This window comes from Schistocerca americana, chromosome 1 (genome assembly GCF_021461395.2).
Source record: "Schistocerca americana isolate TAMUIC-IGC-003095 chromosome 1, iqSchAmer2.1, whole genome shotgun sequence".
Classification (NCBI taxonomy): domain Eukaryota; kingdom Metazoa; phylum Arthropoda; class Insecta; order Orthoptera; family Acrididae; genus Schistocerca; species Schistocerca americana.
The window spans coordinates 112,032,368-112,056,525 of NC_060119.1; the positions used below are offsets into that span (position 1 = coordinate 112,032,368).

Sequence of the window (24,158 nt, forward strand, 5' to 3'; positions counted from 1 at the left end):
GAGCGATGGGACACAGCATCTTCGAGGTAGCGATGAAGTGCGGATTTTCCTGTACATCCATTTCCCGACTATACCGTGAATATCACGAATCCGGTAAAAGATCAAATCTCCGACATCACTGCAGGCGGAAAAAAATCCTGCAAGAACGGGACCTACGACGACTGAAGAGAATCGTTCAGCTGTACAGAAGTGCAATCCTTCCACAAATTGCAGCAGATTTCAATGCTGGAGGCAACGGCCTTGCCGCAGTGGATACACCGGTTCCCGTGAGATTACCGAAGTTAAGCGCTGTCGGGCGTGGTCGGCACTTGGATGGGTAACCATCCAGGCTGCTATGCGCTGTTGCCATTTTTCGGGGTGCACTCAGCCACTTGAACCTCCTATCCGCATCCTCAACTGAGGACGACACGGCGGTCGGATGGTCCCGATGGGCCACTTGTGGCCTGAAGACGGAGTGTTTTTTTTTTTTAATGCTGGGCCTTCAACAGGTGTCAGCATGGGGACCACTGAACGAAACATCATCGACACAAGCATTCGGAAACGAAGGCCCACTCGTGTACCCTTGATGAGAGCACGACAAAAAGTTTTACGCCTCGCCTGGGCCCGTGTACACCGACATTGGACTTTTGATGACTGGAAACGTGTTGCCTGGTCGGACGAGTCTCATTTCAAATTGTTTCGAGCGGATGGATTTGTACAGGTGTGGAAACAACCTCATGAATCCATGGACCCTGTATCTCAACAGAGGAATGTTCAAGCTGGTGGAGGCTCTGTAATGGTGTGGGGAGTGTGCAGTTTGAGTGATGTGGGACCCCTAGAATCGACTCTGACAAGTGATACATACGAAAGCATCCTGTCTGATCACCTTCGTCCATTTATGTCCATTGTGCATTCCGACGGACTTGAGCAATTCCAGCAGGAAAATGTGATACCCCACACGTCCAGAATCGCTACAGAGCAGCTTCAGTAACACTCTTCTGAGTTTAAGCACTTCCGCTGGCCGGCAAACTCCCCAGACATGAACATAATTGAGGATATCTGGGATGGCTTGCAACGTGCTGTTCAGAGGAGATCTCCATCGCTCGTATTCTTACGGATTTAAGGACAGCCCTGCAGGATTCAGTTAACTCAAGCACTGCTTCAGAGATTAGTCAAGGGTATGCCATGCCGTGTTGCGGTACTTCGGCGTGCTCGCGCTGGTCCTAAGCGATATTAGGTATGTGTACGTCTTCCTTTTGCTCGTCAGTGTACAACTGGTGTCCGACGACGACAGTGAGAAACTTCCATAAGACCAGACAGGGAAGTTTTGTACATTTCATGTAGATTCGTATCACTTAATAGGCCTCACCACATGGGAACAGGTACAACGTTTCCTTAGCAATGCTGTACCAACTCTTATACCACGTGTCTGTTGCTCGTTTCTGTTGGCTTTGCTATTAAATCAGCACTGATTGCTTTTCTCTTTTTCTATCATAATACAATATTTCAAAGCAATGCAAAATTATGGGTAGAAGTTACTCGTTTTTTAAAGGAGATTTATTTGGAGACGAAAAGTTTTAGAACTGCTGCTATGGTTAAATGATATTACGGGTTTTTACCTGGTTATTAGTAAAGATTAAAACCACCTGTATAACCAAGAGCAAACAAATACCGAAACTTACCGGTTCTCATAACTAAAATACCGGTATCGATTTTAGGCTGGCTTTTCCCATCCCTACCTTCCGCCTCAAGAGCAACACGTCTCATGGGTACTACTAGAGACTGGGGGTTCCGTCTTTTTAAAGTGGTTTTGACCATCCTTGCGATCCGGTCGTCTAGGCCTAAATCCCCGGTCCCTGTGACACCCGATGTTCCATCGCCACGCTGCATGGTGGTGGTCGCTGAGACAAGCCCAGAGTTTACGGCTGTAGAGGACTGGCGGCGCTTTTATCTGTCCCCAGCTCAGGAACCCAGACCTCGCCAAGCCCGTATTCAGTTAACGAATGCTGATCTCCGTGAGGTGCTCGCCTCGTGCGGCTTATCGAAAGCCACGGCCGCAGTTAACAGTACCAAACAGATTCTCGAGAAATCACCGGAAGGCAGCAGTAAATATGGCTGTCGTGTCAAGAGAATTAACTGTGACGTTGTAAGACAGATGTATGTGTACTGAACTCAGGGAATATTTGTTTCACCTTGTACAGAGGTACTTACATGTAATTAGACATCGAACCAGACACATAATTTGCTGCACCGTGGATTGAGATGAATTCGTGTGTCATAAACAGTGAATGTTTATGTAAAGAGTCCGACACCATTGTTGGACCTCCCATCGAGCTACAGACCCCCTTGAAGATGTCCTCCGCAGACGGGGACGTAACGTTGGGAATTGACACAGAATTCATCAACCGACCACGGCGTAACAGCACGGATAATTATAATGGACATGATATTTCCGGCCGTGAAAGTCTACATTTTAGTATGCCAGATTCTGTTCGTATTGACTGAAGTGTCCTCGTTATTCTGCTCAATTCACTTGACAGGCTGTTAACTACTGTGTCAATTCTTCAATATGCGCTCTTGTGGAAGAGATAGAGTTACTTGCAACATGTCTTACGAGCTAACGAATAAGCTCGTCTCATTCCATTGGTCTGTCGCAGTCTCTATTCTGCTGAATGTGGGTTCCCACTGGGCAGACAGAGCCATAATGTATCGTCGATCTGACCTACTTGCGACATACTGGCTCGCTTTCTGCTTCTGCCTCTGTCTCTGGCTTGACTTGTCTGGCTGTGGCAAGATGAATAGGTTGTAATGAAACTTTATATTTTCTGCCCCTTTACTATTCTGTGCTACAATAGATGTTTAAACTTTCGGTGACGGAGAAGACACTGGAAATTTCAGTCGTGACTAGGATGACCTGCAGAGGCTGTAGGAAAGTGGGTGGGGCAACAAACAGGTCTGGTCAAGTGCTTTCTTTGATCTCTCATCACGCGAAGCAATTTGATGTGGTGTTCAGTGCGTGGACACGGTCACATCGAAGCTGAGTGCAGTATGATTTAGCTGACTTAACATCAATTCAATGCGTTCCCCACGGGCGACACACAGAAGGTGCAAGCCTGTAGGGAGTAACTATGTGTGATCCCTTTCGGAGGGCCAATGAGCCGGTTTGGTGCTGACTCGATCTTGAGTGCGATAGTTCGATTACGTTTTACATGTGCTATCATTCGCCTGCAGTTGGCAGCGGCAGCTCTGGTGGCGTCGCCTTGGGTTTAGACGAGGCTTCTTCTAGCGACGAGCGAGAGTAAGTCAGCCCGGGAAGCGAAATAGTGAAGTTTTGCCCCATGGCGGTGACGGTGACATATTGTCGATATCAGCCAGTGTCTATTTGTGGTGTTGTCCTCAGAGTCCGTAACGAGTGGAGGCGCAGCCGTGGTAACGCTGATGTTCGAGTCTGCAAGGCGTAAGGCGCAAACCTCATTCTCTCTCAACTATTGACAGCCTGTGTATCCTCGAGCCCGCCATCACTAGTGAGTTATGGGACGCGATGGTGCCTTGGTTGAGATGAGTCATTCGCTCGACGTCGAACATATTTGGTTATTTTGGGATACAGTGCGATGTGATACACTTTGCAGTATGGTGGACGCAGATGAGAGGCTCGTTTCCAGCAACTTTCAACCCGAAGCGTTGGACCCATTGTTCGGGAGGGTGCTGTTTGGAAAAGAAGACCATCGCGTGTTTTCGATGGGTGAGCTGTTTGCAATGCTACTTTATCCTCGTGTTATTGTCCTAACGATTCATCTTGAACACCATTTACGCAGTTTACTGTCGTTTTAATTATCAGTTTCTGATTGTCATTTGCTCTCTGCTTAACTTCTAAGTTGAACACTAATCTCACCACCGACTGCAAGTTGTGAACTCAGATTTCTTTTTTACTTCACTGTGAACTGCTGTGCACTATCGCAAGTACGTAAGCTGTTTGCTTTAAATCATTCGTCTAATTTAGTGCGGCAACAGAGTTACTGGGTTTGCTGTAAAGTTTACCTTAGTTAGAGTCATGACGTTTTCTAGTAGGTTAGTGATATTTAAAAGTTCTGAAACAGTTTATTACCTGCAGTAGAGGCCACAAGTCTTGAATTTTACTTGTTGCTGAGCTCTTTTTAGGCTCCTTGTTTTGATGATTTTTTTCAGCTGTCGAAAGCTAAACTCAAAGAGTTCAGAACATAACTTTTGTTATGGAGGTCGTCAGTGCAGAGACTGGTTTGATGCAGCTCCCAGGCTACTCTATCCCGTGCAAGCTTCATCTCTCAGTACCTACTGCAACCTACATCCTTCTGAATCTTCTTAGTGTATTCATCTCTTGGTCTCCCTCTACGATTTTTACCCTCCACGCTGCCCTCCAATAGTAAATTGGTGATCTCTTGATGCCTCAGAACATGTCCTACCAACCGATCCCTTCTTCTAGTCAATTTGTGCCACAAATTTCTCTTCTCCCCAATTCTGTTCAATACCTCCTCATTAGTTATGTGGTCTACCCATCTAATCTTCAGGATTCTTCTGTAACACCACATTTCGAAAGTTTCTATCGAAGTGAAGAGACCTTCACTATCTAGATTATTTGGGGCCGATCGTGGCTGGCCTTAAGGTTTTACGTTTTGCATCTTTTACAGTGTACCTTCTCTCTCTTTTAGTTGTGCCTCAAATGTCCAAGGGGCCAATTAGAGTGTTCTTTCCGCTGTGAAATGATAAATTTCGTAACGAGATGTTGCCTTCCTTGTTCATTGATTCACTTGTGCTGTGTGTGTCAAATATTCTCAGATATCAATAAAAACTCTCTTTGGTTTAGTAAATGTTTTCGTGGCCTAGACGCTTACCGCTGAACCTAAATCCTCGCTGCGTATCAAACAGTTTCGCCTCGCCCTTATCCTGTAGGCAATGGATAATTCTTACCAACAACGAGTGATACGTATGGAAATGCACGATAAGTTCATCAAGCCATCGGAGTCTGCAGGCCCCTTGTAATTAATTTTTTTTACTTGAATCTTCAGGCTTTCTCAGCGAGTCTCTTCAGTATTTGCCGCTGGGGGTCTGCCTCTGTATTACGTGTAGTAAATTACACAGTATTTCTTCCAGTCAACTGCCCGGCATCATCAGGTGGTGGCTGATGGTTACTGATGGCAAGCATCATCTGCCAATATCGAGACGGTTGCGGCTTACTTATTGAGGACTAATTTGACGCAAGTTGCTTCTAAACAGATGACGGTGGCGTGCCCAAAGAGACGTATTCCTGGAACAGAGCTGTTGCTTTCTTCGCGTGGACCCAGCAACAAAGCTTCGCAGACCACTGTTAGCGCGTTCGTATCAAAATTGAATTCACTCCACTGTGGCATGAGAGAGAGAAAGGATATGTATGTGTGTGTGTGTGTTTGTGTGTGTGTGTGTGTGTGTGTGTGTGTGTGTGTGTGTGTGTGTGTGTGTGTTTGTGTGTATGTAGATGTGGGTGTGAATAAACTTCGAACAGCTTGGATGAAGTTGCCGATGATGGCCAACGAAACAGCCGCTTGCGCGCATTACACAGCCGCGCAGATACCACGTGATGCATATTGGCCCCGAATTTGTACTGTTCTCAGGCTCGACACTTTTCGTTAAGCATCGTGCTGCATTGAGATGTTGCGTACCTCTATGTTTCCTTAACCGCTTGCAAGGTACCGTGGACTTGTTGCATTGAGACGTTGCTAACCGGTACATTTTCTTGGCCGCTTACAAGTTGCCACGGACGTTTTGCTTTGAGACGTCGCTAACTGCTATGTTTCATCAAACGCTTCAAAGGAGTCACGGACTTACTGCGCTGAGACGTTACTAATAGCTACGCAGCCATGATGTAGGCTACTAGTAAAAATGCCCTCGGTCTCAAGTTCGAACGACCCCACTGCTTAATTTTTGAATAAAATATTCATCAGCAATGGCAGCCGAAGGAGTCCACCATAAGAAATGCCCCTTATTCTTGCAACAGCCTTTTCAAAGAGGGCGGAAGCGCGGACAGAGGTTTGGCGCACTCTGTTGCCCTTTGGGTGGGAAACTGCCCACAAAAGGCCGACAGATCCGCAATGATCTACTGCACGAGGATGCATATGGCAGTGAAAACCACTATATTAAAGTCAGATAATGTGTTCCCACAGGACATGTGGCCTATAACTGAAAAAGTGCCAGATGATCTCTCCATTGGAAAAAGATTCCGGACTTGCCACAGATTCGAATTTCCGAGAGACGATTGCCCAGGGGAAGGTGATTATTAGAAGAAGACTGAATAGTCAGCTAATGGGCAGCGTTCTACAAGTCGGAGCGTCGGACGTCCTGGTATGAACTTGGTAGGGATGCTAGAAAATCTGGACAGGAAATCGCTAAGTCTCATTCTAGATATAGGGGGAGGCGGGGGAAGAGGGGAGTCAATGGAGTGAAATGGAAAGAAGGACTTCTCGCTAAAGGAGTATGGGGTAATATCAACAGCAGCAGAAAATCGTATAGCAGGTGTAGGATTCGTTATGAATAGGAAGATAGGCGAGAGGATGAGTTGCTGCGAACAATTCAATAACAGTGTTGCTCTCATCGGAATAGACAGCAAGCCAACACCGGCAACAATAGTTCAGATATATATGTCGACATCGCAGGCAGAAGATGATACGATAGTGAAGATGTTGTGTATAGACAAGACAGCCTAGACACAATGAGAGGAAGCCGAAAGGCACGCGCTTAAACTCACGCAGGCTGGCGTGAGGTCTGAAACAGGATACGTAATGAATGCTATAAAGAAAAGTACGTAGCTTCTGGAATACTTAACTTTAATCCACATTTGTAGAACATCGCTCTTGATGATACATTAATAGAATCTCAATATCAATTGAATACGGCGCCTTGCTAGGTCGTAGCAAATGTAGCTGAAGGCTATGCTAACTATCGCCTCGGCAAATGAGAGCGTAATTGTCAGTGAACCATTGCTATGAACGTCGGCTGTACAACTGGGCGAGTGCTAGTACGTCTCTCTAGACCTGCCGTGTGGTGGCGCTCGGTCTGCTATCACTGACAGTGGCGACACGCGGGTCCGGCGTATACTAATGGACCGCGGCCGATTTAAAGGCTACCACCTAGCAAGTGTGGTGTCTGGCGGTGACACCACAGAAGATCTTTGTGATACTGAAGGGATAATTCAGAACGTAAATGGAGATCAAAATCTATTAGTATTGGAGGACTGGAATGAGGTTGTAAGGGAAGCAGTAGAAGAAAGCTGCTTGGTAGTAGAAATGAGAGAGGAGGAAGACTAATTGGATTCTGCAAATTGAAGTAGTAATTGCTAATACTCTGTTTAAGAATCAGAAGAGGAGGAGGTATACTTGAAGAAGGCAGGGAGATACGGGAAGGTTTTAGTTAGATCACAACATGGTAAGGCAGAGATTGCGAAATCAGATATTGGATTTTAAAGCGTACCAAGGAGCAGATGTAGAGTCAGATCACAATTTATTACGTTGGTGCGTAAGTTCGTAGTGCTTTAATTTTGAGTTTTCGTATTCCGGTTTATATGAGTTCATTTAGCGATTGTCATTTTCTATTAGTAGTTCACTGTCGCTATTTCCATACTGTCATTTTTACATATGGAGATAGTAAATGGAGCTGTGGACACAAGGAAATGGAGAGCTAATTCCAAGAATCGGAACGTTACCGACATATTCTTCTGTTTCAGTACAGTAGAGGTATCACAGCAGAGGAGGAAGTCAGGAACATCCACCGTGTATGGGGATAATGCCATTCGGATAGAGCACGGCGTGAAAACAGATTTCTCGTTTCAAAGAGGGCCATTTTGCATGAGTGACTACACGATCAGGAAGGTCTTTGGGGTTTGATGCAGAAGATTGAAATGCATTAATTCACAAAGGGACCGTGTCACTGTAGGTGGTGGTGGTTAGTGTTCAACGTCCCGTCGACAACGAGGTCATTAGAGACGGAGCTCATGCTCGGGTTAAGGAAGGATTGGGATGGAAATCGGCCGTGCCCTTTCAAAGGAACCATCCCGGCATTTGCCTGAAGCGATTTAGGGAAATCACGGAAAACCTAAATCAGGATGGCTGGAGACGGGATTGAACCGGCGTCCTCCCGAATGCGAGTCCAGTGTGCTACCCACTGCGCCACCTCGCTCGGTCGTGTCACTGTACTCATGAACTGTCAGATGTGATGAACTGTGATCATTCCACCATTGTGCGACATTTGCACGCAATGGGGAATGCTCAGAAATTGGCTGTATGTGCACCGGATGCTCTAGGCTACAATCACAACAATAAGCGGATGGCCACGTGTGCAAGTCTGATTGCTCGTCATCAGCTGACTCGTGTACAACACCGACCATTCCTACCCTGTATTGTTACTGCCGATTACAAATGATGTCTTTATGGTAACATAAGGAAAACAAAGGAATGTATAAGACCAAACAAAGCAGCAACTCCCCGAGCAGGAACCTGACAAAGATAATAATACGCATCTGGTGGAATAGCGACGGTGTGATATGGAACGAATTACTTCCCCGAGGTGTAGCCATCACTGCTGACATTCGTTGTCAACAACTACGACGTTTTGCAGGCGCAGTCCAAGAACAAGGACCAGGAAGACCGCATGAACTGATACTACTCCATGTTAACGCCAGCCCGCATAGTACTAGACGGAAAAACCGTACCAATCAGTTCCACTCATTGTGCATCCACCATATTCAGCTGATCTTATGCCCTCAGATATTCACCTTCTCCACACTCTATCGTACAGCCTCGTGCACCGAACATGGATCGACGTGTTATTCGCCTCAAAAATACGTGATTTCTATATTCGTCAAATCGAAAGTTACTCCAGCGTCGGGAGACAGTCTCCGTTAGGAGTATCTGTTCTGTTTATTAAACTTATGGAAGAATTCTACTAACTTACACACCAACCTAATAGTAATGGTGAAAAGTAGGGTGAAATTTAACAGACTAATCATGAAGAATCAGGTGGGGTTGGGTTGCAGGTGGGGTTGGGTTGGGTTGTTTGGGGGAAGAGACCAAACAGAGAGGTCATCCGTCTCACATGATTAGGGAAGGACGGGGAAGGAAGTCGGCCGTGCCCTTTCAGAGGAACCTTCCCAGCATTTGCCTGGAGCGATTTAGGGAAATCACGGAAAACCTAAATCAGGATGGCCGGACGCGGGATTGAACCGTCGGCCTCCCGAATGCGAGTCCAGTATGCTAACCACTGCGCCACCTCGCTCGGTCAATGCGCAGGGAAGTGGGATACATAAACATAAGGAAATTAAGAGTTACGCTTTCAGTTCTACTCTGAGGCTGTAGATATTGCGATAATGAATAGCTTAATAGGCAGTACAATTGAAGAGGAATGGACGACTCTAAAAAGGACAATTACCGAAATAAGAAAGAAGGTACAAGGAAGGTAAGTGTGAAGAAACAGTGGTTAACTGAAGGAACAGATCAGTTAATCGACAAAATAAGCACAAAAAAAGTATCCAGGAAATTCAGGAATATATAAATACAAGTCACTTATCAATAGGAAGTGTATGGAATATAAGACGAAGCCGTTGTATGAAAAATGTGAACTAATCGAAGCAGAAATGATTGTCAGAAGGGCTGACGCAGCATATAGCAAAGTCAACAAAGCCTAGGTGAAATTAAAAGAAAGGCGGTAACATTAAGAATCCAACTGGAATTTCACTTTTAAATGCAGAGGAGAGAACGGATAGGAGGAATGAGTATGCTGAAGGCCTGTATGAGGGGGGGGGGGGGGGAGGACTTGTCTATTGGTGTGATAGAGAAGGAAACAGGATTCTGTAGGAAGGAAATTGTGATGTCGTCAGTCATATGACCACACTGCCGCCTGAGAGACCGAACCGCCGGATGCGATTCTCTCGATAAACGAAGAACGGCTGTGCTAGCCAAAGAGTATACAGCCAGTCGCAGTACTTACAAGGGAACCTCCCCATCGCGCCCCCCTCAGATTTAGTTATAAGTTGGCACAGTGGATAGGCCTTGGAAAGCTGTACATAGATCAATCGAGTAAACAGGAAGAAGTTGTGTGGACCTGTGAAAAAAATTAGTAAAAATACAAACTGAGTAGTCCATGTGCAAGATAAGCAATATCAAGGAGAATGTGTGCTCAGGAGCGCCGTGGTCCCGTGGTTAGCGTGAGTAGCTGTGGAATGAGAGGTCTTGGGTTCAAGTCTTTCCTCGACTGAAAATTTTACTTACTTTATTTTCGCAAAGTTACGATCTGTCCGTTCGTTCATTGACGTCTCTGTTCACTGCAATAAGTTTAGTGTCTGTGTTTTGCGACCGCACCGCAAAACCGTGCGATTAGTAGACGAAAGGACGTGCCTCTCCAATGGGAACCGAAAACATTTGATCTCAAGGTCATAGGTCAACCGATTCCTCCACGGGAAAACACGTCTGATATATTCCATACGACACTGGTGACGGCATGTGCGTCACATGACAGGAATATATTGTCGACCCACCTAACTACACTTGGCGAATAGGTAAAAAGATTCTTCTACCTTGCCCGATTTAGGTTTTCTTGTGGATGTGATAATCACTCCCAAAAAAGTAATGAAAACATAAGAGTTTGTCACATAAACTGAAAATAAAAAATTAAACTTTTCACTCAAAGGAAGACTTGAACCTATGACCTCTCACTCCGTAGCTGCTCTCGCTAACCACGTGACCACGGCGCTGTTTGACTCCCATTGTCCTAGATGTTGTCTATCTTCGCATGGACTACTCAGTTTGTATATTTTACTAATTTTTTTCATAGTTCCACACAACTTCTTCCTGTTTTTTCGATTGATCTGAGTTCAGTTTTTCAAGGCCTATCCACTGTGCCAACGTATAATTAAATCTGAGGAGGGTGCGATGGGGAGGTTCCCTTGTTAGGCTCGCCGCGAGGCGCCGCTAGGCCACTTCATGTGTTGCAGGAGTGTAGTGCAGTTGTCCCAGTCTACAGTTGGTAGCCGCGCTCAGTGGTCAGCCAGCGCGGATGTCAGTCATCCTCTGCAGCTCAGTCATTGCTGCCATCAAGTCTTGGTAGCCCAGTGCCAAGTTAGTGTTCAAATCCAGCGGATTCGACATTCAAGGTTACGAGAGATTAATTCGCCACTGCAAGATTTGTGACTTGAAAATTATGTCATTCTACAGACGCTTAGTCTAGTCGCGTCTTCTATAACTGTCAACCAACAGTTCATGGACTACATCATCATCATCAGTGTTACGCTAAAAGGCAGGTTTTCAAATGGTAGTTCTCCAGGCTGTCCGGTCTTTTGCTATCCTCTTCAGGTGTGTATAATTTCCTCTTCCCTTTATGTCGTCTATCATCTTATATCTCCTTCTTCCCCTCTGTCTTCTCCCACAAACCAATCCTTCCAAAGCATCTGCTAGCAAGCACTCCCTTCTCAATGAATGTCCAAATGAGTTCTTTTTCCTTTCTCTTACAACCTTCAGCAGACATCTTCTCTCACGAGCCCTTTCCAATACTCTTTCATTACTCATTCTTTCCATCCAGCTTATTCTCTCCATTCTCCTCCAAATCCACATCTCAAATGCTTCTAACCATTTTTCATCCTCTAGTCTCAGCGTCCATGTATCTGCCGCATATAGTGACACACTCCAGACAAAACATTTTCCAAGCCTTTTCCTTAGACCTTTATCTAATTTGCCACATAAGAGTCTCCTCTTTCTGTTGAATGCCTCCTTCGCTATGGCAATTCGAGTTTTCACCTCCTCGTGACATCTCAGGTCTTCAGTTATTGTGCTTCCAAGATATGTAAATGCACTTACTTGGCTAATGGTAGATTGTCCTATTTTAATATTGGCCAGTCTGCGCCTTGTACTGGTGAGCATACCCTTTGTTTTTGCTGTGTTTATTTGCATCCCATATTCCACACAAGCTTCATTCAGATCTTTCAGCATGTTATTCACTGTCCGCTCACTTACTGCCTCTAATACACTGTCATCAGCAAATCTTATGCATTCTAATCTCTTTCCACCAATACATATTCCTCTTTTCCCATCTAAGCTCTTCGCAGCAAGGAAGCAGCATTGGACGAGGTGTTAGACAAGGCTGTTGCCTTTCCCCGCTGTTGTTTAACGTATACCTTGAAGAGACTATTGCGAAAAGCTTAGATGGACAACAACAAAGTTAAGTAATAAATACTTTCTTATTATTTACTCCTGCTAATTAATTGTGTTTTCCTGTTGTAGCTACCAAGTAGTCTTGACATAGTAGAACCCACGTTTCCACCTCCTTGGCTACCTCATATTTGCTACCGATTGTTGATGGACTCGGCTATTGTGGAAGATCGAGAGCCATCAGAAATACGGGATCCAGTACTTAAAAGAGTTTTCAATGACTTAAAATCAAATAATGCAGAAGGAATGCATAACATTCCTACGGAATTTCTAAAAGCATTGGGGGGAGAGCAACAAAACGATTACTCACCTTGATGTGTAGAACTTATGACACTAACATTATATCATCAGACTTTCGAAAAAACCTCATCCATGCAATTCCGAAGACTGCAAGCGCCAACAAATGAGAGAGTTACCGCACAATTAGCTTGAATGCTTGTGAATCGAAGTTACTGACTACTGGCAACAATAATATACGGAAGAACTGAAAAGAAATTTAGGATCTGTTCGACGACTATCAGTTTGGCTTTAGAAAAAGTAAAGCAATCAGACAGGCAGCCGGACGTTGCGGTCGGTAATGGAAGGAGGACTGATGGAAAATCAAGACAAGTCCATATGCTTTGTCGAACTGGAAAAAGCGTTCGACAATGTAAAATAGTGCAATGTGATCGAAATTCTGAGAAAAGCAAGGGTAAACTACAAGGTAAAGTCGGTAATGTACAATATTTAGAAGCATTAAGAGACAAAAATATGACTGGAAAACGAAGTATTCCGATTTAAAAAAAGTGCAAGACAGAGATGTAGTCTTTCGCTCCTACAGTTCCATCTACATATCGAAGAAGCAGTGACGGAAATAAAAGAAAGTTTAAAAAGTGAGATTATAACTGAAGATGAAAGGATGTCAATGGTAAGATTCGTTCATGACAGGGTTATTCTCAGTTAAAGTAAAGAAGAATTTCAAGATCTGTTGAACGGAATGAACAGTCTAATGAACACACAATATGGGTTGAGAGTATATCGAAAAAAGACAAAAGTAACGAGAAGTATCAGAGATAAGAACAGCGAGAAAGTTAAAATCAGTATTGGGGATCACCAAGTAGACTATGTTAAGGAAAATAACCTATCATGGATGAAGCAACGAGGACTACCACTGGGAGAAAGGACATTCCTGACCAGAAGTCTACTTGTATCAAACATAGGCCTTAATTTGAGGAAGAAATTCGTGAGAATGTATGTTTGGAGCATAGAATTGTGGTGAAATATGGACTGTGGGAAAAATGGAAAAGAAGAGAATCATGCTGCTCCACAAGAGTGCTGAAAATTAGGTGGACTGATAAGGTGAGGAACAAGGAGGTTGTCTGCAGAATCAGTAAGGAAAGGTATACATGGAAAACACTGACGAGTAGAAGGGACAGGATGGTAGAACATCTGTTAAGACATCACGGAATAACTTTCTTGAGACTAGAGGAAGCTGTTGAGGGTAAAAACTGTAGATGAAAACAGAGACTGGAATATATACGGCAAATAATTGATGCTGTAGGTTGCAAGTGCCACTCTGAGATGAAACATTTGGCACAGGACAGTCAGAATACTGACGACAAAAAAGGAGGGGGTGGGGTGGAAGCTCCACTTTTCTGAGGTGGTGCTCTCGCCGAAAATTCCTGTTTGGCAGTTTATTTAATAGGAGCTATCGCAATTGTCCTGGCTCCACTGACACCCCTTTTTATTAGATTATCACATGTGTGAATATACATTGTCTTCTCTATGGCGCACTCCCAGAGAATCTAAACAGCAATCTTTCTATTATTATACACCATGCATTGTCCTGAACTAAAGGAACTTGTTACCACCGTATTACAAAATGTAATGGTGTACTGCGGACTCTGATTCATAGAGCATGTGTCATTCCTTAGCACGATAGATTTCCGAAAGGGCTTCAACAGCTTAGGACTGTTTTCCAAAAGAATGTCTATTCAAAAAGACAAGTTTATCAGGAAAGTCAACAAAAATAAGCCCATCTGAGGGGAAAAATGAGGGAAGGAAAGTAACAACTGTGACAGCTTTCTTGCCAGACGTTGGAGGTATTTCTTCAATTAACAGAAAGCACAAGATCAGATGTCGCACTCGTCCCCCAGCTAAACTGAGGTATTTTGTTAGACCCTGTCAATGTCGATCTCGGCCTCAGGAGATGAGGTGCGTAAGAAATTCCTCGTGGGTGGGGAGTGGCGTACGTTGTCAAAACATATCGTACAGCGCAAAACCGCTGTGATGAACTTGTCTGGCCCCGCAGTGTAACTATACAGAAGCAAAGCCATAGTCTTGGTACAGAACACCACATGACGTATGAAAACGGGAACATTCTATCCCGAGTGAAACATGGAAACAGTGTGACAATATGAACCATTATTATCTCAGGCATAATGTTTAGTTACTACATATACTGTTGTTCCGAATATCACCATAAACACTTCAACAGAGCTGGGTTAGGACATACATGGTTTGAAGTGACAGTTGAAGAATATTCCTGAATACTTGTTGGGGCACCTCGATAGCTTGATACAGACCTCCTCAAGTTGGAACATGGGCAATGCTGCTCCGTTCTCTTCAGTTCATATTTGTAACAGGAGATACTGCTAATAATATTAGACGTGGTGCGCTTTCAACATACAGTGTGTCTCTTCTAAGAGTCATCAGGCGCATTTTCTCTGGTGTTTCGGCAGATATTTGGAATTTCGTTCTTGCAAATGTGCAGCTGTAGTCATCCCAAACAAATTGTACCAATCACGTCTTTCATACGACGCCCAGCGTCGACGGAAAGCGTCGGTATCTTTCCCGTTATAAACAAACTTACTTTAAAAGTTGAATTTTACGCGCCCAATCGACATGATGGTCCAAAAGTAGTGTAGTGCGATATCCGTTTCACCGATATGTATTAACAGGAACAGTAAAACACGAGGAACAACAAGTACTCCAGGAACGACAGCACCGCCCTGGCTCACGCTCACTGCTACCGCCACACAGAAGCGCGCTGCTCAGTCGCTGCTGGCGTACCTGTTATTCTTAGTGTTTACTGTTCCTCTTAATATACACCGGTAAAAAATGGTTCAAATGGCTCTGAGCACTATGGGACTCAACTGCTGAGGTCATTAGTCCCCTAGAACTTAGAACTAGTTAAACCTACCTAACCTAAGGACATCACAAACATCCATGCCCGAGGCAGGATTCGAACCTGCGACCGTAGCGGTCTTGCGGTTCCAGACTGCAGCGCCTTTAACCGCACGGCCACTTCGGCCGGCTATACACCGGTAAAACGAATATCGCACTAGACTAATCTGGTAGCACGCTATCGAACGGGCACTTAAACTGCGAATTTAAAAACCATTTTGTTTGCATCTGGAAACAAACCGACGCTTTCCGTCGTAGCTGGACATCGTATGAAAGACGTGATGGGCTGGATTTGTTTGTGATGACACCAGCTACTGGACACAAACCCGAAATTGAAAATATCTGCCAAAACACCAGAGAAAATGCGCCTGACGACGCTTAGAAGAGACACACTGTATGTTAAAAGTGCACCACGTCTCTTAAAGGAGATACCATGAATGTTCGTCAATGCCTGTTGAATGCAAGTTACGTAAAGTTCACTGAATTGTCTCAGAAAATAGCGAAAACAAGAGCTGCTAGCAAAATATCTCTAATGGCCTTCAAAGTAATCACCATTGCCGGCCGGGGTGGCCGAGCGGTTCTAGGTGCTACGGTCTGGAACCGCGCGACCGCTATGGTCGCAGGTTCGAATCCTGCCTCGGGCATGGGTGTGTGTGATGTTTTTAGGTTAGTTAGGTTTAAGTAGTTCTAAGTTCTAGGGGACTGATGACCTCAGAAATTGCCATAGTGCTCAGAGCCATTTGAACTATTTAATCACCATTAGCTACAAAACACTTGTGACATTGGCTGCAAAGCTATCGGAAAGTGTCAACAAACGCTTCTTGTGAAATCTCCCGAGCCGGCCGCAGTGGCCGAGTGGTTCTAGGCGATTCAGTCCGGAACCAAGCGACTGCTACGGTCGCAGGTTCGAATCCTGCCTCGGGCATGGATGTTTTGATGTCCTTAGGTTAGTTACGTTTAAGTAGTTCTAAGTTCTAGGGGGCTGATGACCTCAGATGTTAAGTCTCATAGTGCTCAGAGCCATTTGAACCATTTGATCTGAAATCTCCCGAAAACCCTAGGCACCCACAACGTCGGCGAAGCGTAAGCTTTTCGTTGCTAGTTTATGGCAGGGAAACAGGAAGAACCCTGTCGGCGACGAATCTGGAGAATGAGAAGTTTATTAAAGAGCATTCGCCCAGGGTTCAACGAGAACGTTGAGCATGCGAACGGTTCTGGACAGCCAACAATGCTTGAACGCGTCGCTTCGAGCGATTTCACAAGAAGTTTTTGCTGGCAGTTTCCAACAACGTTACAACCAATGTCAGAAGCGTGTTGTAGGAAATGGTGGTTACTTGATAGTCCAGTAACGGTATTTTGCTTGTAACTCTTGTTTCAATCATTTTGTGAGACCGTTCACCTAACTTTCGAATCGCACTTTGTAGATCTAACTTCATCGACAGCGTTTGAACTGACACGCTCTCATTTAACTACACAGTTAGAGTACGAGCCGTCAGTAGTAATGTTAGTGCTAACTGCTTTAATTTGGCTAGTAGGCTGAATAGGCCCTAGATTGAAAGTTACGTAACGGAAACGTTAACTTCGCAAGTGGAGCGAACACCACGTTTAATTTCGAAAGGCGCTAATGTTCCGTCCCTTCCAAACATTTTCACTTGTGCTGCGTGTTGCGTAAGCGTTAACTCATTTAATTTTTAATTAATTTTCACGGTACGTTGTCGCGCGGATAACCTGTTCTGAATTTCTACCGCCTTGCTAGCGTCGTTCGTCTTAGATGTACAGCATTGGGCGTAGTTTTAGCTGCGTGAAAATCACTGGATACGTAAGCCCCTGTTCGTAATCAGATCGTGAATGAGCACTTTCCTTACTAGAGCTGTAACTTATTTCTTTAATCCGCACTGGGTATTGCACGGTAAATTGTTGGTGCTGGTCATTAATATTAAATTTTCGCAAATAAGAAGCAACATTGAATCCAAGAATACTCATACCCACTAAAAGAAATGGGAACACTATATTGAAATCAGTTGTTACATCGCCTTAATATACAGGGTGGTCCATCTGAAGTTTCGGATAGGATTATCTCGAAAACTATACATCGAGTAAATGTAGTGGGTAAGACAAGTTCGTAAGCTCACAGAGGGACATCAAATGATACTACACCTGACCTCCAGCCCCTGCCTCCCTTGGGTGGGGCTGGGGGTGCAACTTTTAAATCTTAAAAGTAAAAACCCATTTTTATTTCAGATTCGGAGTCTCCATAAAAAAGTTATCAAGTTTTCTTTGAAAGATTTTTTCGATCCATCGACAGATGGCGCTGAAATCGAGAAAAAGTAAAATTGGAAAAGAACTCCGATTTATTTAGAATTATCCGAAAAGACGCATCAAATCGATAAAAAATGTGCACCAATTCTTTCGTTACTCTAAATTAAGCTATTTTTGCACAAAATGCGCTCTATCCTACTTTTAGCCTAACCCAGGAACATCTACATGGACGTAGTAGAATGACGTTCCCATGAGGTGCTTCATTAATGTGCCGGCCGGAGTGGCCGTGCGGTTCTAGGCGCTACAGTCAGGAACCGAGCGACCGCTACGGTCGCAGGTTCGAAACCTGGCCTCGGGCATGGATGTGTGTGATGTCCTTAGGTTAGTTAGGTTTAATTAGTTCTAAGTTGTAGGCGACTGATGACCTCAGAAGTTAAGTCGTATAGTGCTCAGAGCCATTGAACCATTTCATTAGTGTGAGTTCCCTTGCCTCTCACAATTTGCGGTGCTCAATTAATGAAATTAGCCACGAAGAAATTGTTCAAAATTATCCCCATTTGCTTCAATGCATAAAGTCAATCGTCTGGGAAAGTTGTCCACAGTTTTGAGCAGCACGTCCCGTGGTATGGCTGCACACGCTCTTAGAATGCGTTGCTCCATATCGTGTCTGGTTGTGGTCAGTCTTTCATAAACAATATTTTTTAAATAACCCCACAAGAAAAAAAAACGATGTGGTAGGTGTGGTGAACGTGGAGGCCACTGAATTGGTCCGCCGCGTCCTATCCACCGACCAGGGTACTGTAAATTCTAAACGTTCGGCACATTTTTAGCATAATGGGGAACTACTCCGACCTGTTGCAACCACATTCGTTGCCTAGTTTCTAAATCAACAACTTCCATTATCTCCATCAAATCATAGCGTAGAAGTTGTAAATAAGATTCCCTAATAACATTTCGGTCAGAAAAATACGGTCCCATCAAGTAACCGTCTAAAATTCCACACCAGACCATTAACGACCATTTGTATTGTAACGTCCCCTTTGAACAATTATACATAACTGTGCTTAAACTGACACACAATATTTTGTTAGCGCAACGCAATCTGACTTTTAAAATTCCCTACAAAAGAATGGCCCTGACTAACATTAAACTATACCTTTCACAATTCACTTACCTCACAAAAATCTTCGCTGCTCAAGCTACTGCAATACAGCGAGCGCCACTACTGCCAGCTAAATAAAAGATTCAAACTATGGAAGGCACTAACTACTGATAGGGATAGTTAGCAAATCAAAGATATTAATAGAGAACAAACAATGTATTTACCTTGATATCATCATATATAAATATAGCAGTTCATGACAAATTTCAAAACTCCGCCATCTCTCTCCCCACATCCACCACTGCTGGCAGCTCACCTCCAACTGCGCAACGCTACGCGCTGTTCACAGCCAGCTGCCTAACACTACAATGGCGAGTATTACAACAATGCAAAGCAGCCACAGACTGCACACAGCACAGCCAGTGATTTTCATATTGAGCGCTACGTAACGTTGCCAATAAGAAAACATAAACAGCCTACTTACATAGAGAAAACATAAACAGCCTACTTACAGTATTAATTGTCAACGGGTCTGTGACAGTGTGGATTGACAGGGGACCAAAATGACGATCATGACGATTTAATTCGCCATCGTTTTCGAATGTGGCGTCATCAGTGAACATAACGTATCTAAAAAAAAAAATCATTGTCACCTGTTATTATTTCCTCTGCCAGTTGGCAGAAATGCACGTGTATTTGCATATCTTTCGGCGTTAATGCCTGTGTCAGTGTGATATGATACGCATGATATTTACGTGCCTTCAAAATCCTCAAAAGAGTTGATTTCGGTATTCCAGTTTGTCTCTGAATCATACGACTACTAATTTCGGAATCCAGTTTAACACAGGCGACAACGCTAAGGGAATAAGCGTCATTTTCATTGTATTCGCGATGACGAGGTGGACGGTGCATGTATCCATTTCGAGCTCGTTGAGTGCAATTTCATATAATGTTTTCGCACGGATGTCGTCGGTTTGGGAAACGATCCGCGTACAACTGCGCAGCTGCAGCGGAATTGTTACGGCATTCACCTAAAATTAACATCATATCAACAATGTCTGTAGTAGGATAGTGAGCCATGTTTCGCTAAAGAATAATTTACTTTCGTCAGTTGATGTTTACGGTTCACAATCTGAAAGTGAAGTGACATCTGATCGCATTGCACCGACCTTTATACTGAGCCATAGTTAGCAGTTTGGCCACGGTAGCGCCACAGTCGGTTGAGTAATGCAGTTGTGAAGAGTTTTAATACCATTCCGCCTCCCTCCATCAAAAACTGTGGCGGATAGGATACATTGTATAAAAATTAGCTTAATTTGGCGTAATGAAAGAGTTGGTGCACATTTTGCATCGATTTGATGTGTCCTTCTCGGATCATTCTAAATAAATCAGAGTTCTTCGCCAATTTTAATTTTTCTCGATTTCAGAGCCATGGTTTAAAACAACGTTTCAGATAAAACTTTATTACTTTTTTATGAAGAATCCGAATCTGCAATGAAAAATGGGGGTTTCTATTTAAGATTTAAAAGATGCTCCCCGCCCCACTCAAAGGGGCAGGGGCTGGGCGTCCGTGTAGTATCATTTGATGTCCCGCTTTGAGCTTACGAACTTGTCTTACCCACTATTTCTGACCGATGTCTAGTTTTCGAGATAATTTCATCCGAAACTTCAGACGGATCACCCTGTACTTTTCCTTATTTACTCCATGAAAGTGTGTCGGAATACTTACCGACGGCTTCGATGTGGAGCTGTTTTTTGTGCTATCGGTTTCAGTGTGCAAGACAATCATGATGTCACGAGTCAAACGCAAAAGTGTTCCGATTCCCATATGGTAAGGGATAATAGGGCCGAGGGTTCCCGAACATAACAGCAGGATTTTGAAACAGTGCATTCTGCGTATCATTCTTGACACTGCACATTTGCGGGTCAGATCTGAACAAGGCAGCTTACATATTAAATCACGAGAAATGTTCCTGGTTAGAGAAAATTTTAACGTTCTGTAATTATTCTGGACAACATACAGCAGAGTAAATGATTATAGTTTACAATGAAAAGATAATAACTAAATGATCAGTGGTTGTAATAACAGCCAAGAGTTGTTTACTTTGGCGTAGCTGTTTAAGCTTAATCACAGTAACTTACAGTCAGAGTTATGGCGTGCTGATAACTGTTTTAATACTTGTGGTGGAAAGAGTCTGTGGAACTAATGTGAGTGGGGGATGACGATAGTGAGACTGGGGAGCTTGATTTATTTGTATTTTCTTAATTTAAACGCAGAAATACAAGTGTTTTTAATAGAAATCTAGCTACTTATGGGTAACAGTATAGCAAATTTTTGCATTTATAATGTTATGATCCAAGGAAAGTATCTAAAATTAGTAGTGTTTTCTGTATGTACGGCAGTGAACATTCGTCACAATAACTTTCATCACGATTCTAGAGCATCGTCAGCTTACAGCTGATAAAATATTTGCTGAAGCAATGTCATCACGTCCATACCGATAATACTGATGCAGATAACTCGTTTTGTATAAGTTACGTTTGGGTTACTTTGTTTCATTAAGGTTGGTCAAGCAACGTGGCAAAATCTTCCAGTTACACGGAAACTAAGTAAGGAGACGAACTATTCCCGATGGACAACGCTGCACTCTGTGGACAGCAGAAACTCCATTACTCTTAAACATGTATGATGGAGCGCCTTTGATCATTGTTACGATATGTGCTATCACTTAAAATTTCGATTGGTTGGTTTATGCGAATCTTAAAGGTGCATAACAACCGATTTGTAATTCGCCAGGTGTTTTGGTCCACTTGGACGTTCCTGCTCCCCATATACATTCATTGTATTCACTTGTGCCCTTTGTCAATGTGTTTTTAGTGACTTGTTGTGATTAATGTTATAGTTCACCTGGCTTATGGTCACGTATTGTGTGCCGTTAGTATTTGCCCATATCTACGCTTGCATTTGATTGGAATCTAAGATCTACTTACCGTTTGGCTTAACAGGCCTTAACTGGAGACCCCCCTAATAACGTAGACTCCCAAATCCACAACACCCGTGGATGTACTTGGCTAAGAGTCGTTTGCTGTCCAGAGCGCTGGTCCATGTCTTCATATACATGTGTAAGGCGATCTTTAAACTCAGTGAATAATAAACACATACTTCGAATAATCTCGGTTCGCTTCTGTGTATGAATAATACTACATCGATGCACTGAACGACTTGTGAATTAGTGTTGTGGCCTTCATCTTGCAACATCACCCTTGAACATGCAACTAATACCGTAAGAAAGGATGTTCCAAAGCCGATTACAAAACTTACATGAGACAGAAAATCCATTTATATATCTATCGGAAAAATGTGCACACCATACAGTGCTTATATATATACATATATATATATATATATATATATATATATATATATATATATATATATATATATATCGGAAGAATGTGCTTCTTTTTCTTTTTTTTCCTGTCAGAGTCCTGTCTGGTTTAATGCGGCCCACCATGAATTCCACTCCTATTTCAACCTGTTTTAAAATCAGAGGAGTACTTGCCAACTACGTCCTTTACTATTTGCTGGATCTGTTCCAACCTGTGTCGCCTTTTCTGCGAAAAACCTCTTCATTTCTTACCTTTTCAGGACATCTAATTTTCACCATTCTTGTGTAGCAGCACACCTAAAATTCTCTTCTGTTCTAATTATCCCACAGTCCATGTTTCATTACCACACAATGCTGACGTCAAAACGTACATTTCTGTTCTTTATGAAATGAAGGCCTGTGTTAATACCCGTAAACTTCTCTTCCCGAGGAACGAACCTTTCGCCAGTCCTACTCTGTTTTTTATGTCCCTGCTCAGTCTGAGACGGGTTATTTTGCTGGCTAGGTAGTAGAATTCCTTAACGTGGAGATCCCCAATTCTAATGTTACGAGTCTAGCTGTTCTGATTTCTGTTACTTCTCGTTACTTTCCTCTTTCTTCGACTTACTCTCAGTCCAAATAGTGTATTGTTCATACCGTTCAACAGATATTGTAATTCTTCTTCACTTCCACTGACGGTAGCAATGGTATCAAGGAATGTTATCATTGAGATATTTTCATTTTCAATTTTAATCCCACTCTTCAACCCTTCTTCGGTTTCCTTCATTGAGTCTATAATGTATAGATCGAACACTAGAGGCAAAAGACTATATCCCTGCCCTACACAATTCTTAATCCGAGTACTTCGTTCTTGGTCTTCCAGTTTTATTGTTCTCATTTGTTTCTTGTACATATTATATGTTACCCATCTTTCTTTACAGTTTAACCATATTTTTCTCAGAACTTCTATCATCTTGTTCCATTTTACATTGGCAAACGCGTTTCCCCGATCGACAAATGCTATGGATGTGTCTTGATTTTTCTGTAGTCTTGCTTCCATTACCAAGAGCAATGACAGGATTGCCCCGCTAGTACCTTCACCTTTCCTACAGCCAAACTGATCGCCATCTAACAGAACCTAAATTTAATTTTCTACTCTGTTCCGGTAGCGTCCAGCGCCGGCACGCTAGAAACGTTAGAGCAGAGAGAGCTTTGAAGACGTCAGCCAATAGCACGCTGGCCAGCCACTCTCTAGAACAACAACGCGTCGACAGCGCCCTATACGGGAAGAAAACATAAGCGCAGCACTCGACTGGCCGCGGCCGAGTTCTGCCAGTTCTTCAGAAGCATCAAGACCAGTGACCTGGGTAGAAGAATCCAGTGTATTACTTCACTTGTATTGGAATCGTTGTACTGAAGTACATTGATTACACTGCATGTCGCCCTTCGCTTGCGACACATCTATGTATTTCTCAAAATTAAGTACTGTCTTTTATTTTCTGTAATATAATTCATTAATACGATTTGCTTGAATTGTTTCCTAGCGATTCAAGAAGCAGGTTTCCTGGACACCCTATTTTTGACAGCTACGCAGTATAAACAAATTCTTTGTATATTATTTTTGTTAGCAACTTACATGCGTCAGCTGTTAAGTTGATTGTGGGATAGTTCTCGCACTTGTTGGCTCTTTCAATCTTCAGAACGGTGTTTTTTTTCTAGAAATTCTGATAGTATACCACTAGTCTCCACACACAAACGTGAATATTGGTTTCGTTGGCACTTCACCTTCACCCAATGATTTCAGGAGTTCTGATGGAATGTTATCTATCCCTTCTGCCTTAATTGAACTTAAATCCTCCAAAGTTCTCTTAAATACTGGATCTATTACTTGATTCCCTATCTCTTCCCTGTAGCTCCTGTTTCTTCTTCCATTACATCAGTAGACAAGTCCTCGCCCTCATCGATGCGTTCAATGTGTTCTTTCCACCTACCCGCCACGAAAGTACTAAGGAATGAAGACGTATACTTGAAGTTCGCTGAGGCTACGGATACAGCAATAATGTGTAGCCCAGCAGACAATTCAGT

At 43.4% G+C, this 24,158-nt stretch overlaps 1 pseudogene; it reads left to right on the top strand.

The window, feature by feature from the left end:
* Positions 1–230: 230 nt before the first annotated feature.
* Positions 231–348, top strand: LOC124556873 (annotated as a pseudogene).
* The last annotated feature ends 23,810 nt before the right edge of the window (positions 349–24,158 follow it).